Below are 15,968 nucleotides of genomic sequence, written 5' to 3' on the forward strand. Positions count from 1 at the left end.
TTGCTTTGCAATAGTCTCCATGCATTGCTATGCAATAGTCTCTGTGCATTGCTTTGCAATAGTCTCTGTGCATTGTTTTGCAATAGTCTCTGTGCATTGCTTTGCAATAGTCTGTGCATTGCTTTGCAATAGTCTGTGCATTGCTTTGCAATAGTCTCTGTGCATTGCTTTGCAATAGTCTGTGCATTGCTTTGCAATAGTCTGTGCATTGCTTTGCAATAGTCTCTGTGCATTGCTATGCAATAGTCTCTGTGTATTGCTTTGCAATAGTCTCTGTGCATTGCTTTGCAATATTCTCAGTGCATTGCTTTGCAATAGTCTTTGTGCATTGCTTTGCAATAGTCTCTGTGCATTGCTTTACATAGTCTCTGTGCATTGCTTTGCAATAGTCTGTGCATTGCTTTGCAATAGTCTGTGCATTGCTTAGCAATAGTCTGAGCATTGCTTTGCAATAGTCTCTCTGCATTGCTTTGCAATAGTCTCTGTGCATTGCTTTGCAATAGTCTGTGCATTGCTTTGCAATAGTCTCTGTGCATTGCTTGCAATAGTCTCTGTGCATTGCTTTGCAATAGTCTGTGCATTGCTTTGTAATAGTCTGTTCATTGCTTTGCAATAGTCTCTATGCATTGCTTTGCAATGGTCTGTGCATTGCTTTGCAATAGTCTCTGTGCATTGCTTTTCAATAGTCTGTGCATTGCTTTGCAATAGTCTCTGTGCATTGCTTTGCAATAGTCTGTGCATTGCTTTGCAATAGACTGTGCATTGCTTTGCAATAGTCTGTGCATTGCTTTGCAATGGTCTGTGCATTGCTTTACAATAGTCTCTGTGCATTGCTTTGCAATAGTCTGTGCATTGCTTTGCAATAGTCTGTGCATTGCTTTGCAATAGTCTCTGTGCATTGCTTTGCAATAGTCTCTGTGCATTGCTATGCAATAGTCTCTCTACATTGCTTTGCAATAGTCTCTGTGCATTGCTTTGCAATAGTCTCTGTGCATTGCTTTGCAATAGTCTGTGCATTGCTTTGCAATAGTCTTTGTGCATTGCTAGCAATAGTCTCTGTGCATTGCTTTGCAATAGTCTGTGCATTGCTTTGCAATAGTCTGTGCATTGCTTTGCTATAGTCTCTGTGCATTTCTTTGCAATATTCTGTGCACTGCTTTGCAATAGTCTCTGTGCATTGCTTTGCAATAGTCTGTGCATTGCTTTGCAATAGTGTGTGCATTGCTTTGCAATAGTCTCTGTGCATTGCTTTGCAATAGTCTGTGCATTGCTTTGCAATAGTCTCTGTGCATTGCTTTGCAATAGTCTCTGTGCATTGCTTTGCAATAGTCTGTGCATTGCTTTGCAATAGTCTGTGCATTGCTTTGCAATAGTCTCTGTGCATTGCTTTGCAATAGTCTGTGCATTTCTTTGCAATAGACTGTGCATTGCTTTGCAATAGTCTCTGCATTGCTTTGCAATAGTCTGTGCATTGCTTTGCAATAGTCTCTGGGCATTGCTTTGCAATAGTCTTGTGCATTGCTTTGCAATAGTCTGTGCATTGCTTTGCAATAGTCTGTGCATTGCTTTGCAATAGTCTCTGTGCATTGCTTTGCAATAGTCTCCATGCATTGCTATGCAATAGTCTCTGTGCATTGCTTTGCAATAGTCTCTGTGCATTGCTTTGCAATAGTCTCTGTGCATTGCTTTGCAATAGTCTGTGCATTGCTTTGCAATAGTCTGTGCATTGCTTTGCAATAGTCTCTGTGCATTGCTTTGCAATAGTCTGTGCATTGCTTTGCAATAGTCTGTGCATTGCTTTGCAATAGTCTCTGTGCATTGCTATGCAATAGTCTCTGTGTATTGCTTTGCAATAGTCTCTGTGCATTGCTTTGCAATATTCTCAGTGCATTGCTTTGCAATAGTCTTTGTGCATTGCTTTGCAATAGTCTCTGTGCATTGCTTTACATAGTCTCTGTGCATTGCTTTGCAATAGTCTGTGCATTGCTTTGCAATAGTCTGTGCATTGCTTAGCAATAGTCTGAGCATTGCTTTGCAATAGTCTCTCTGCATTGCTTTGCAATAGTCTCTGTGCATTGCTTTGCAATAGTCTGTGCATTGCTTTGCAATAGTCTCTGTGCATTGCTTGCAATAGTCTCTGTGCATTGCTTTGCAATAGTCTGTGCATTGCTTTGTAATAGTCTGTGCATTGCTTTGCAATAGTCTCTGTGCATTGCTTTGCAATGGTCTGTGCATTGCTTTGCAATAGTCTCTGTGCATTGCTTTGCAATAGTCTGTGCATTGCTTTGCAATAGTCTCTGTGCATTGCATTGCAATAGTCTGTGCATTGCTTTGCAATAGACTGTGCATTGCTTTGCAATAGTCTGTGCATTGCTTTGCAATGGTCTGTGCATTGCTTTACAATAGTCTCTGTGCATTGCTTTGCAATAGTCTGTGCATTGCTTTGCAATAGTCTCTGTGCATTGCTTTGCAATAGTCTCTGTGCACTGCTTTGCAATAGTCTCTGTGCATTGCTATGCAATAGTCTCTCTACATTGCTTTGCAATAGTCTCTGTGCATTGCTTTGCAATAGTCTCTGTGCATTGCTTTGCAATAGTCTGTGCATTGCTTTGCAATAGTCTGTGCATTGCTTTGCAATAGTCTCTGTGCATTGCTTTGCAATAGTCTGTGCATTGCTTTGCAATAGTCTGTGCATTGCTTTGCTATAGTCTCTGTGCATTTCTTTGCAATATTCTGTGCACTGCTTTGCAATAGTCTCTGTGCATTGCTTTGCAATAGTCTTCGCATTGCTTTGCAATAGTCTTTGCATTGCTTTGCAATAGTCTTTGCATTGCTTTGCAATAGTCTGTGCATTGCTTTGCAATAGTCTCTGTGCATTGCTTTGCAAAAGTCTGTGCATTGCTTTGCAATAGTGTGTGCATTGCTTTGCAATAGTCTCTGTGCATTGCTTTGCAATAGTCTGTGCATTGCTTTGCAATAGTCTCTGTGCATTTCTTTGCAATAGTCTCTGTGCATTGCTTTGCAATAGTCTGTGCATTGCTTTGCAATAGTCTGTGCATTGCTTTGCAATAGTCTCTGTGCATTTCTTTGCAATAGTCTGTGCATTTCTTTGCAATAGACTGTGCATTGCTTTGCAATAGTCTGTGCATTGCTTTGCAATAGTCTGTGCATTGCTTTGCAATAGTCTCTGGGCATTGCTTTGCAATAGTGTTGTGCATTGCTTTGCAATAGTCTGTGCATTGCTTTGCAATAGTCTGTGCATTGCTTTGCAATAGTCTCTGTGCATTGCTTTGCAATAGTCTGTGCATTGCTTTGCAATAGTCTGTGAATTGCTTTGCAATAGTCTGTGCATTGTTTTGCAATAGTCTCTGTGAACTGCTTTGCAATAGTCTCTGTGCATTGCTTTGCAATAGTCTGTGCATTGCTTTGCAATAGTCTCTGTACATTGCTTTGCAATAGTCTCTGTGCATTGCTTTGCAGTAGTCTCTGTGCATTGCTTTGCTATAGTCTGTGCATTGCTTTGCAATAGTCTCTGTGCATTGCTTTGCAATAGTCTGTGCATTGCTTTGCAATAGTCTGTGCATTGCTTTGCAATAGTCTCTGTGCATTGCTTTGCAATAGTCAGTGCATTGCTTTGCAATAGTCTGTGCATTGCTTTGCAATAGTCTCTATGCATTGCTATGCAATAGTCTCTGTGCATTGCTTTGCAATAGTCTCTGTGCATTGCTTTGCAATAGTCTCTGTGCATTGCTTTGCAATAGTCTGTGCATTGCTTTGCAATAGTCTGTGCATTGCTTTGCAATAGTCTCTGTGCATTGCTTTGCAATAGTCTGTGCATTGCTTTGCAATAGTCTGTGCATTGCTTTGCAATAGTCTCTGTGCATTGCTATGCAATAGTCTCTGTGTATTGCTTTGCAATAGTCTCTGTGCATTGCTTTGCAATAGTCTCAGTGCATTGCTTTGCAATAGTCTTTGTGCATTGCTTTGCAATAGTCTCTGTGCATTGCTTTACATAGTCTCTGTGCATTGCTTTGCAATAGTCTGTGCATTGCTTTGCAATAGTCTGTGCATTGCTTAGCAATAGTCTGAGCATTGCTTTGCAATAGTCTCTCTGCATTGCTTTGCAATAGTCTCTGTGCATTGCTTTGCAATAGTCTGTGCATTGCTTTGCAATAGTCTCTGTGCATTGCTTGCAATAGTCTCTGTGCATTGCTTTGCAATAGTCTGTGCATTGCTTTGTAATAGTCTGTGCATTGCTTTGCAATAGTCTCTGTGCATTGCTTTGCAATGGTCTGTGCATTGCTTTGCAATAGTCTCTGTGCATTGCTTTGCAATAGTCTGTGCATTGCTTTGCAATAGTCTCTGTGCATTGCTTTGCAATAGTCTGTGCATTGCTTTGCAATAGACTGTGCATTGCTTTGCAATAGTCTGTGCATTGCTTTGCAATGGTCTGTGCATTGCTTTACAATAGTCTGTGCATTGCTTTGCAATAGTCTCTGTGCATTGCTTTGCAATAGTCTTCATATTGCTTTGCAATAGTCTGTGCATTGCTTTGCAATAGTCTCTGTGCATTGCTTTACAATAGTCTGTGCATTGCTTTGCAATAGTCTGTGCATTGCTTTGCAATAGTCTCTGTGCATTTTTTTTGCAATAGTCTTTGCATTGCTTTGCAATAGTCTGTGCATTGCTTTGCAATAGTCTCTGTGCATTGCTTTGCAATAGTCTCTGTGCATTGCTATGCAATAGTCTCTGTACATTGCTTTGCAATAGTCTCTGTGCATTGCTTTGCAATAGTCTCTGTGCATTGATTTGCAATAGTCTGTGCATTGCTTTGCAATAGTCTCTGTGCATTGCTTGCAATAGTCTCTGTGCATTGCTTTGCAATACTCTGTGCATTGCTTTGCAATAGTCTGTGCATTGCTTTGCAATAGTCTCTGTGCATTGCTTTGCAATGGTCTGTGCATTGCTTTGTAATAGTCTCTGTGCATTGATTTGCAATAGTCTGTGCATTGCTTTGCAATAGTCTCTGTGCATTGCTTTGCAATAGTCTGTGCATTGCTTTGCAATAGACTGTGCATTGCTTTGCAAAAGTCTGTGCATTGCTTTGCAATGGTCTGTGCATTGCTTTGCAATAGTCTGTGCATTGCTTTGCAATAGTCTGTGCATTGCTTTGCAATAGTCTCTGTGCATTGCTTTGCAATAGTCTATGCATTGCTTTGCAATAGTCTCTGTGCATTGCTTTGCAATAGTCTCTGTGCATTGCTTTGCAATAGTCTCTGTGCATTGCTTTGCAATAGTCTCTGTGCATTGCTTTGCAATAGTCTCTGTGCATTGCTATGCAATAGTCTGTGCATTGCTTTGCAATAGTCTCTGTGCATTCCTTTGCAATAGTCTGTGCATTGCTTTGCAATAGTCTCTGCGCATTGCTTTGCAATAGTCTGTGCATTGCTTTGCAATAGTATGTGCATTGCTTTGCCAATAGTATGTGCATTGCTTTGCAATAGTCTGTGCATTGCTTTACAATGGTCTCTCTGCATTGCTTTGCAATGGTCTGTGCATTGCTTTGCAATAGTCTCTGTGCATTGCTTTGCAATAGTCTGTGCATTGCTTCGCAATAGTCTGTGCATTGCTTCGCAATAGTCTCTGTGCATTGCTTTGCAATAGTCTGTATATTTCTTTGCCATAGACTGTGCATTGCTTTGCAATAGTCTGTGCATTGCTTTGCAATAGTCTGTGCATTGCTTTGCAATAGTTCTGTGCATTGCTTTGCAATAGTCTGTGCATTGGTTTGCAATAGTCTCTGTGCATTGCTTTGCAATAGTCTGGTCATTGCTTTGCAATAGTCTGTGCATTGCTTTGCAATAGTCTGTGCATTGCTTTGCAATAGTCTCTGCATTGCTTTGCAATAGTCTGTGCATTGCTTTGCAATAGACTCTGTGCATTGCTTGCTATAGTCTCTGCGCATTGATTTGCAATAGTCTGTGCATTGCTTTGAAAAAGTCTGTGCATTGTTTTGCAATAATCTGTGCATTGCTTGCAATAGTCTGTGCATTGCTTTGCAATAGTCTCTGTGCATTGCTTTGCAATAGTCTATGCATTGCTTTGCAATAGTCTCTGTGCATTGCTTTGCAATAGTCTGTGCATTGCTGTGCAATAGTCCGTGTATTGCTTTGCAATAGTCTCTGTGCATTGCTTTGCAATCGTCTGTGCATTGCTTTGCAATAGTCTCTGTGCATTGCTTTGCAATAGTCTCTGGCATTGCTTTGCAATAGTCTGTGCATTGCTTTGCAATAGTCCGTGTATTGCTTTGCAATAGTCTCTGTGCATTGCTTTGCAATAGTCTTCGCATTGCTTTGCAATAGTCTGTGCATTGCTTTGCAATAGTCTCTGTGCATTGCTTTGCAATAGTCTGTGCATTGCTTTGCAATAGTCTGTGCATTGCTTTGCAATAGTCTCTGTGCATTGTTTTGCAATAGTCTGTACATTGCTTTGCAATAGTCTGTGTATTGCTTTGCAATAGTCTGTGCATTGCTTTGCAATAGTCTATGTGCATTGCTTTGCAATGGTCTGTGCGTTGCTTTGCAATAGTCTCTTTGCATTGCTTTGCAATAATCTGTGCATTGCTTTGCAATAGACTGTGCATTGCTTTGCAATAGTCTGTGCATTGCTTTGCAATGGTCTGTGCATTGCTTTGCAATAGTCTGTGCATTGTTTTGCAAAAGTCTATGCATTGCTTTGCAATAGTCTCTGTGCATTGCTTTGCAATAGTCTATGCATTGCTTTGCAATAGTCTCTGTGCATTGCTTTGCAATAGTCTCTATGCATTGCTTTGCAATAGTCTCTGTGCATTGCTTTGCAATAGTCTCTGTGCATTGCTTTGCAATAGTCTCTGTGCATTGTTATGCAATAGTCTCTGTGCATTGCTTTGCAATAGTCTCTGTGCATTCCTTTGCAATAGTCTGTGCATTGCTTTGCAATAGTCTCTGCGCATTGCTTTGCAATAGTCTGTGCATTGCTTTGCAATAATATGTGCATTGCTTTGCAATAGTCTGTGCATTGCTTTGCAATAGTCTCTCTGCATTGCTTTGCAATGGTCTGTGCATTGCTTTGCAATAGTCTCTGTGCATTGCTTTGCAATAGTCTGTGCATTGCTTCGCAATAGTCTCTGTGCATTGCTTTGCAATAGTCTCTGTGCATTGCTTTGCAATAGTCTCTGTGCATTGCTTTGCAATAGTCTCTGTGCATTGCTTTGCAATAGTCTGTGCATTGCTTTGCAATAGTCTCTGTGCATTGCTTGCAATAGTCTCTGTGCATTGCTTTGCAATACTCTGTGCATTGCTTTGCAATAGTCTGTGCATTGCTTTGCAATAGTCTCTGTGCATTGCTTTGCAATGGTCTGTGCATTGCTTTGCAATAGTCTCTGTGCATTGATTTGCAATAGTCTGTGCATTGCTTTGCAATAGTCTCTGTGCATTGCTTTGCAATAGTCTGTGCATTGCTTTGCAATAGACTGTGCATTGCTTTGCAAAAGTCTGTGCATTGCTTTGCAATGGTCTGTGCATTGCTTTGCAATAGTCTGTGCATTGCTTTGCAATAGTCTGTGCATTGCTTTGCAATAGTCTCTGTGCATTGCTTTGCAATAGTCTATGCATTGCTTTGCAATAGTCTCTGTGCATTGCTTTGCAATAGTCTCTGTGCATTGCTTTGCAATAGTCTCTGTGCATTGCTTTGCAATAGTCTCTGTGCATTGCTTTGCAATAGTCTCTGTGCATTGCTATGCAATAGTCTGTGCATTGCTTTGCAATAGTCTCTGTGCATTGCTTTGCAATAGTCTCTGGCATTGCTTTGCAATAGTCTGTGCATTGCTTTGCAATAGTCCGTGTATTGCTTTGCAATAGTCTCTGTGCATTGCTTTGCAATAGTCTCTGTGCATTGCTTTGCAATAGTCTCTGTGCATTGCTATGCAATAGTCTGTGCATTGCTTTGCAATAGTCTCTGTGCATTCCTTTGCAATAGTCTGTGCATTGCTTTGCAATAGTCTCTGCGCATTGCTTTGCAATAGTCTGTGCATTGCTTTGCAATAGTATGTGCATTGCTTTGCAATAGTCTGTGCATTGCTTTGCAATAGTCTCTCTGCATTGCTTTGCAATGGTCTGTGCATTGCTTTGCAATAGTCTCTGTGCATTGCTTTGCAATAGTCTGTGCATTGCTTCGCAATAGTCTGTGCATTGCTTCGCAATAGTCTCTGTGCATTGCTTTGCAATAGTCTGTATATTTCTTTGCCATAGACTGTGCATTGCTTTGCAATAGTCTGTGCATTGCTTTGCAATAGTCTGTGCATTGCTTTGCAATAGTTCTGTGCATTGCTTTGCAATAGTCTGTGCATTGCTTTGCAATAGTCTCTGTGCATTGCTTTGCAATAGTCTGGTCATTGCTTTGCAATAGTCTGTGCATTGCTTTGCAATAGTCTGTGCATTGCTTTGCAATAGTCTCTGCATTGCTTTGCAATAGTCTGTGCATTGCTTTGCAATAGACTGTGCATTGCTTGCTATAGTCTCTGCGCATTGATTTGCAATAGTCTGTGCATTGCTTTGAAAAAGTCTGTGCATTGTTTTGCAATAATCTGTGCATTGCTTGCAATAGTCTGTGCATTGCTTTGCAATAGTCTCTGTGCATTGCTTTGCAATAGTCTATGCATTGCTTTGCAATAGTCTCTGTGCATTGGTTTGCAATAGTCTCTGTGCATTGCTTTGCAATAGTCTGTGCATTGCTGTGCAATAGTCCGTGTATTGCTTTGCAATAGTCTCTGTGCATTGCTTTGTAATCGTCTGTGCATTGCTTTGCAATAGTCTCTGTGCATTGCTTTGCAATAGTCTCTGGCATTGCTTTGCAATAGTCTGTGCATTGCTTTGCAATAGTCCGTGTATTGCTTTGCAATAGTCTCTGTGCATTGCTTTGCAATAGTCTTCGCATTGCTTTGCAATAGTCTGTGCATTGCTTTGCAATAGTCTCTGTGCATTGCTTTGCAATAGTCTGTGCATTGCTTTGCAATAGTCTGTGCATTGCTTTGCAATAGTCTCTGTGCATTGTTTTGCAATAGTCTGTACATTGCTTTGCAATAGTCTGTGTATTGCTTTGCAATAGTCTGTGCATTGCTTTGCAATAGTCTATGTGCATTGCTTTGCAATGGTCTGTGCATTGCTTTGCAATAGTCTCTTTGCATTGCTTTGCAATAGTCTGTGCATTGCTTTGCAATGGTCTGTGCATTGCTTTGCAATAGTCTGTGCATTGCTTTGCAATGGTCTGTGCATTGCTTTGCAATAGTCTGTGCATTGCTTTGCAAAAGTCTATGCATTGCTTTGCAATAGTCTCTGTGCATTGCTTTGCAATAGTCTATGCATTGCTTTGCAATAGTCTCTGTGCATTGCTTTGCAATAGTCTCTATGCATTGCTTTGCAATAGTCTCTGTGCATTGCTTTGCAATAGTCTCTGTGCATTGCTTTGCAATAGTCTCTGTGCATTGTTATGCAATAGTCTCTGTGCATTGCTTTGCAATAGTCTCTGTGCATTCCTTTGCAATAGTCTGTGCATTGCTTTGCAATAGTCTCTGCGCATTGCTTTGCAATAGTCTGTGCATTGCTTTGCAATAATATGTGCATTGCTTTGCAATAGTCTGTGCATTGCTTTGCAATAGTCTCTCTGCATTGCTTTGCAATGGTCTGTGCATTGCTTTGCAATAGTCTCTGTGCATTGCTTTGCAATAGTCTGTGCATTTCTTTGCCATAGACTGTGCATTGCTTTGCAATAGTCTGTGCATTGCTTTGCAATAGTCTGTGCATTGCTTTGCAATAGTCTGTGCATTGCTTTGCAATAGTCTCTGTGCATTGCTTTGCAATAGTCTGTGCATTGCTTTGCAATAGTCTGTGAATTGCTTTGCAATAGTCTGTGCATTGTTTTGCAATAGTCTCTGTGAACTGCTTTGCAATAGTCTCTGTGCATTGCTTTGCAATAGTCTTTGCATTGCTTTGCAATAGTCTGTGCATTGCTTTGCAATAGTCTCTGTGCATTGCTTTGCAATAGTCTCTGTGCATTGCTATGCAATAGTCTCTGTACATTGCTTTGCAATAGTCTCTGTGCATTGCTTTGCAATAGTCTCTGTGCATTGCTTTGCAATAGTCTGTGCATTGCTTTGCAATAGTCTCTGTGCATTGCTTGCAATAGTCTCTGTGCATTGCTTTGCAATACTCTGTGCATTGCTTTGCAATAGTCTGTGCATTGCTTTGCAATAGTCTCTGTGCATTGCTTTGCAATGGTCTGTGCATTGCTTTGCAATAGTCTCTGTGCATTGATTTGCAATAGTCTGTGCATTGCTTTGCAATAGTCTCTGTGCATTGCTTTGCAATAGTCTGTGCATTGCTTTGCAATAGACTGTGCATTGCTTTGCAAAAGTCTGTGCATTGCTATGCAATGGTCTGTGCATTGCTTTGCAATAGTCTGTGCATTGCTTTGCAATAGTCTGTGCATTGCTTAGCAATAGTCTCTGTGCATTGCTTTGCAATAGTCTATGCATTGCTTTGCAATAGTCTCTGTGCATTGCTTTGCAATAGTCTCTGTGCATTGCTTTGCAATAGTCTCTGTGCATTGCTTTGCAATAGTCTCTGTGCATTGCTTTGCAATAGTCTCTGTGCATTGCTATGCAATAGTCTGTGCATTGCTTTGCAATAGTCTCTGTGCATTCCTTTGCAATAGTCTGTGCATTGCTTTGCAATAGTCTCTGCGCATTGCTTTGCAATAGTCTGTGCATTGCTTTGCAATAGTATGTGCATTGCTTTGCAATAGTCTGTGCATTGCTTTGCAATAGTCTCTCTGCATTGCTTTGCAATGGTCTGTGCATTGCTTTGCAATAGTCTCTGTGCATTGCTTTGCAATAGTCTGTGCATTGCTTCGCAATAGTCTGTGCATTGCTTCGCAATAGTCTCTGTGCATTGCTTTGCAATAGTCTGTATATTTCTTTGCCATAGACTGTGCATTGCTTTGCAATAGTCTGTGCATTGCTTTGCAATAGTCTGTGCATTGCTTTGCAATAGTTCTGTGCATTGCTTTGCAATAGTCTGTGCATTGCTTTGCAATAGTCTCTGTGCATTGCTTTGCAATAGTCTGGTCATTGCTTTGCAATAGTCTGTGCATTGCTTTGCAATAGTCTGTGCATTGCTTTGCAATAGTCTCTGCATTGCTTTGCAATAGTCTGTGCATTGCTTTGTAATAGACTCTGTGCATTGCTTGCTATAGTCTCTGCGCATTGATTTGCAATAGTCTGTGCATTGCTTTGAAAAAGTCTGTGCATTGTTTTGCAATAATCTGTGCATTGCTTGCAATAGTCTGTGCATTGCTTTGCAATAGTCTCTGTGCATTGCTTTGCAATAGTCTCTGTGCATTGCTTTGCAATAGTCTCTGTGCATTGCTTTGCAATAGTCTCTGTGCATTGCTTTGCAATAGTCTCTGTGCATTGCTATGCAATAGTCTGTGCATTGCTTTGCAATAGTCTCTGTGCATTCCTTTGCAATAGTCTGTGCATTGCTTTGCAATAGTCTCTGCGCATTGCTTTGCAATAGTCTGTGCATTGCTTTGCAATAGTATGTGCATTGCTTTGCAATAGTCTGTGCATTGCTTTACAATGGTCTCTCTGCATTGCTTTGCAATGGTCTGTGCATTGCTTTGCAATAGTCTCTGTGCATTGCTTTGCAATAGTCTGTGCATTGCTTGCAATAGTCTGTGCATTGCTTCGCAATAGTCTCTGTGCATTGCTTTGCAATAGTCTGTATATTTCTTTGCCATAGACTGTGCATTGCTTTGCAATAGTCTGTGCATTGCTTTGCAATAGTCTGTGCATTGCTTTGCAATAGTTCTGTGCATTGCTTTGCAATAGTCTGTGCATTGCTTTGCAATAGTCTCTGTGCATTGCTTTGCAATAGTCTGGTCATTGCTTTGCAATAGTCTGTGCATTGCTTTGCAATAGTCTGTGCATTGCTTTGCAATAGTCTCTGCATTGCTTTGCAATAGTCTGTGCATTGCTTTGCAATAGTCTCTGGGCATTTCTTTGCAATAGTCTTGTGCATTGCTTTGCAATAGTCTGTGCATTGCTTTGCAATAGTCTGTGCATTGCTTTGCAATAGTCTCTGTGCATTGCTTTGCAATAGTCTCCATGCATTGCTATGCAATAGTCTCTGTGCATTGCTTTGCAATAGTCTCTGTGCATTGCTTTGCAATAGTCTCTGTGCATTGCTTTGCAATAGTCTGTGCATTGCTTTGCAATAGTCTGTGCATTGCTTTGCAATAGTCTCTGTGCATTGCTTTGCAATAGTCTGTGCATTGCTTTGCAATAGTCTGTGCATTGCTTTGCAATAGTCTCTGTGCATTGCTATGCAATAGTCTCTGTGTATTGCTTTGCAATAGTCTCTGTGCATTGCTTTGCAATATTCTCAGTGCATTGCTTTGCAATAGTCTTTGTGCATTGCTTTGCAATAGTCTCTGTGCATTGCTTTACATAGTCTCTGTGCATTGCTTTGCAATAGTCTGTGCATTGCTTTGCAATAGTCTGTGCATTGCTTAGCAATAGTCTGAGCATTGCTTTGCAATAGTCTCTCTGCATTGCTTTGCAATAGTCTCTGTGCATTGCTTTGCAATAGTCTGTGCATTGCTTTGCAATAGTCTCTGTGCATTGCTTGCAATAGTCTCTGTGCATTGCTTTGCAATAGTCTGTGCATTGCTTTGTAATAGTCTGTGCATTGCTTTGCAATAGTCTCTGTGCATTGCTTTGCAATGGTCTGTGCATTGCTTTGCAATAGTCTCTGTGCATTGCTTTGCAATAGTCTGTGCATTGCTTTGCAATAGTCTCTGTGCATTGCATTGCAATAGTCTGTGCATTGCTTTGCAATAGACTGTGCATTGCTTTGCAATAGTCTGTGCATTGCTTTGCAATGGTCTGTGCATTGCTTTACAATAGTCTCTGTGCATTGCTTTGCAATAGTCTGTGCATTGCTTTGCAATAGTCTCTGTGCATTGCTTTGCAATAGTCTCTGTGCATTGCTTTGCAATAGTCTCTGTGCATTGCTATGCAATAGTCTCTCTACATTGCTTTGCAATAGTCTCTGTGCATTGCTTTGCAATAGTCTCTGTGCATTGCTTTGCAATAGTCTGTGCATTGCTTTGCAATAGTCTGTGCATTGCTTTGCAATAGTCTTTGTGCATTGCTTGCAATAGTCTCTGTGCATTGCTTTGCAATAGTCTGTGCATTGCTTTGCAATAGTCTGTGCATTGCTTTGCTATAGTCTCTGTGCATTTCTTTGCAATATTCTGTGCACTGCTTTGCAATAGTCTCTGTGCATTGCTTTGCAATAGTCTTCGCATTGCTTTGCAATAGTCTTTGCATTGCTTTGCAATAGTCTTTGCATTGCTTTGCAATAGTCTGTGCATTGCTTTGCAATAGTCTCTGTGCATTGCTTTGCAAAAGTCTGTGCATTGCTTTGCAATAGTGTGTGCATTGCTTTGCAATAGTCTCTGTGCATTGCTTTGCAATAGTCTGTGCATTGCTTTGCAATAGTCTCTGTGCATTTCTTTGCAATAGTCTCTGTGCATTGCTTTGCAATAGTCTGTGCATTGCTTTGCAATAGTCTGTGCATTGCTTTGCAATAGTCTCTGTGCATTTCTTTGCAATAGTCTGTGCATTTCTTTGCAATAGACTGTGCATTGCTTTGCAATAGTCTGTGCATTGCTTTGCAATAGTCTGTGCATTGCTTTGCAATAGTCTCTGGGCATTGCTTTGCAATAGTGTTGTGCATTGCTTTGCAATAATCTGTGCATTGCTTTGCAATAGTCTGTGCATTGCTTTGCAATAGTCTCTGTGCATTGCTTTGCAATAGTCTGTGCATTGCTTTGCAATAGTCTGTGAATTGCTTTGCAATAGTCTGTGCATTGTTTTGCAATAGTCTCTGTGAACTGCTTTGCAATAGTCTCTGTGCATTGCTTTGCAATAGTCTGTGCATTGCTTTGCAATAGTCTCTGTACATTGCTTTGCAATAGTCTCTGTGCATTGCTTTGCAGTAGTCTCTGTGCATTGCTTTGCTATAGTCTGTGCATTGCTTTGCAATAGTCTCTGTGCATTGCTTTGCAATAGTCTGTGCATTGCTTTGCAATAGTCTGTGCATTGCTTTGCAATAGTCTCTGTGCATTGCTTTGCAATAGTCAGTGCATTGCTTTGCAATAGTCTGTGCATTGCTTTGCAATAGTCTCTATGCATTGCTATGCAATAGTCTCTGTGCATTGCTTTGCAATAGTCTCTGTGCATTGCTTTGCAATAGTCTCTGTGCATTGCTTTGCAATAGTCTGTGCATTGCTTTGCAATAGTCTGTGCATTGCTTTGCAATAGTCTCTGTGCATTGCTTTGCAATAGTCTGTGCATTGCTTTGCAATAGTCTGTGCATTGCTTTGCAATAGTCTCTGTGCATTGCTATGCAATAGTCTCTGTGTATTGCTTTGCAATAGTCTCTGTGCATTGCTTTGCAATAGTCTCAGTGCATTGCTTTGCAATAGTCTTTGTGCATTGCTTTGCAATAGTCTCTGTGCATTGCTTTACATAGTCTCTGTGCATTGCTTTGCAATAGTCTGTGCATTGCTTTGCAATAGTCTGTGCATTGCTTAGCAATAGTCTGAGCATTGCTTTGCAATAGTCTCTCTGCATTGCTTTGCAATAGTCTCTGTGCATTGCTTTGCAATAGTCTGTGCATTGCTTTGCAATAGTCTCTGTGCATTGCTTGCAATAGTCTCTGTGCATTGCTTTGCAATAGTCTGTGCATTGCTTTGTAATAGTCTGTGCATTGCTTTGCAATAGTCTCTGTGCATTGCTTTGCAATGGTCTGTGCATTGCTTTGCAATAGTCTCTGTGCATTGCTTTGCAATAGTCTGTGCATTGCTTTGCAATAGTCTCTGTGCATTGCTTTGCAATAGTCTGTGCATTGCTTTGCAATAGACTGTGCATTGCTTTGCAATAGTCTGTGCATTGCTTTGCAATGGTCTGTGCATTGCTTTACAATAGTCTGTGCATTGCTTTGCAATAGTCTCTGTGCATTGCTTTGCAATAGTCTTCATATTGCTTTGCAATAGTCTGTGCATTGCTTTGCAATAGTCTCTGTGCATTGCTTTACAATAGTCTGTGCATTGCTTTGCAATAGTCTGTGCATTGCTTTGCAATAGTCTCTGTGCATTTTTTTTGCAATAGTCTTTGCATTGCTTTGCAATAGTCTGTGCATTGCTTTGCAATAGTCTCTGTGCATTGCTTTGCAATAGTCTCTGTGCATTGCTATGCAATAGTCTCTGTACATTGCTTTGCAATAGTCTCTGTGCATTGCTTTGCAATAGTCTCTGTGCATTGATTTGCAATAGTCTGTGCATTGCTTTGCAATAGTCTCTGTGCATTGCTTGCAATAGTCTCTGTGCATTGCTTTGCAATACTCTGTGCATTGCTTTGCAATAGTCTGTGCATTGCTTTGCAATAGTCTCTGTGCATTGCTTTGCAATGGTCTGTGCATTGCTTTGTAATAGTCTCTGTGCATTGATTTGCAATAGTCTGTGCATTGCTTTGCAATAGTCTCTGTGCATTGCTTTGCAATAGTCTGTGCATTGCTTTGCAATAGACTGTGCATTGCTTTGCAAAAGTCTGTGCATTGCTTTGCAATGGTCTGTGCATTGCTTTGCAATAGTCTGTGCATTGCTTTGCAATAGTCTGTGCATTGCTTTGCAATAGTCTCTGTGCATTGCTTTGCAATAGTCTATGCATTGCTTTGCAATAGTCTCTGTGCATTGCTTTGCAATAGTCTCTGTGCATTGCTTTGCAATAGTCTCTGTGCATTGCTTTGCAATAGTCTCTGTGCATTGCTTTGCAATAGTCTCTGTGCATTGCTATGCAATAGTCT

The sequence above is a fragment of the Lissotriton helveticus genome (assembly GCF_964261635.1).
Source record: "Lissotriton helveticus chromosome 1_1 unlocalized genomic scaffold, aLisHel1.1 SUPER_1_unloc_44, whole genome shotgun sequence".
Lineage (NCBI taxonomy): Eukaryota > Metazoa > Chordata > Amphibia > Caudata > Salamandridae > Lissotriton > Lissotriton helveticus.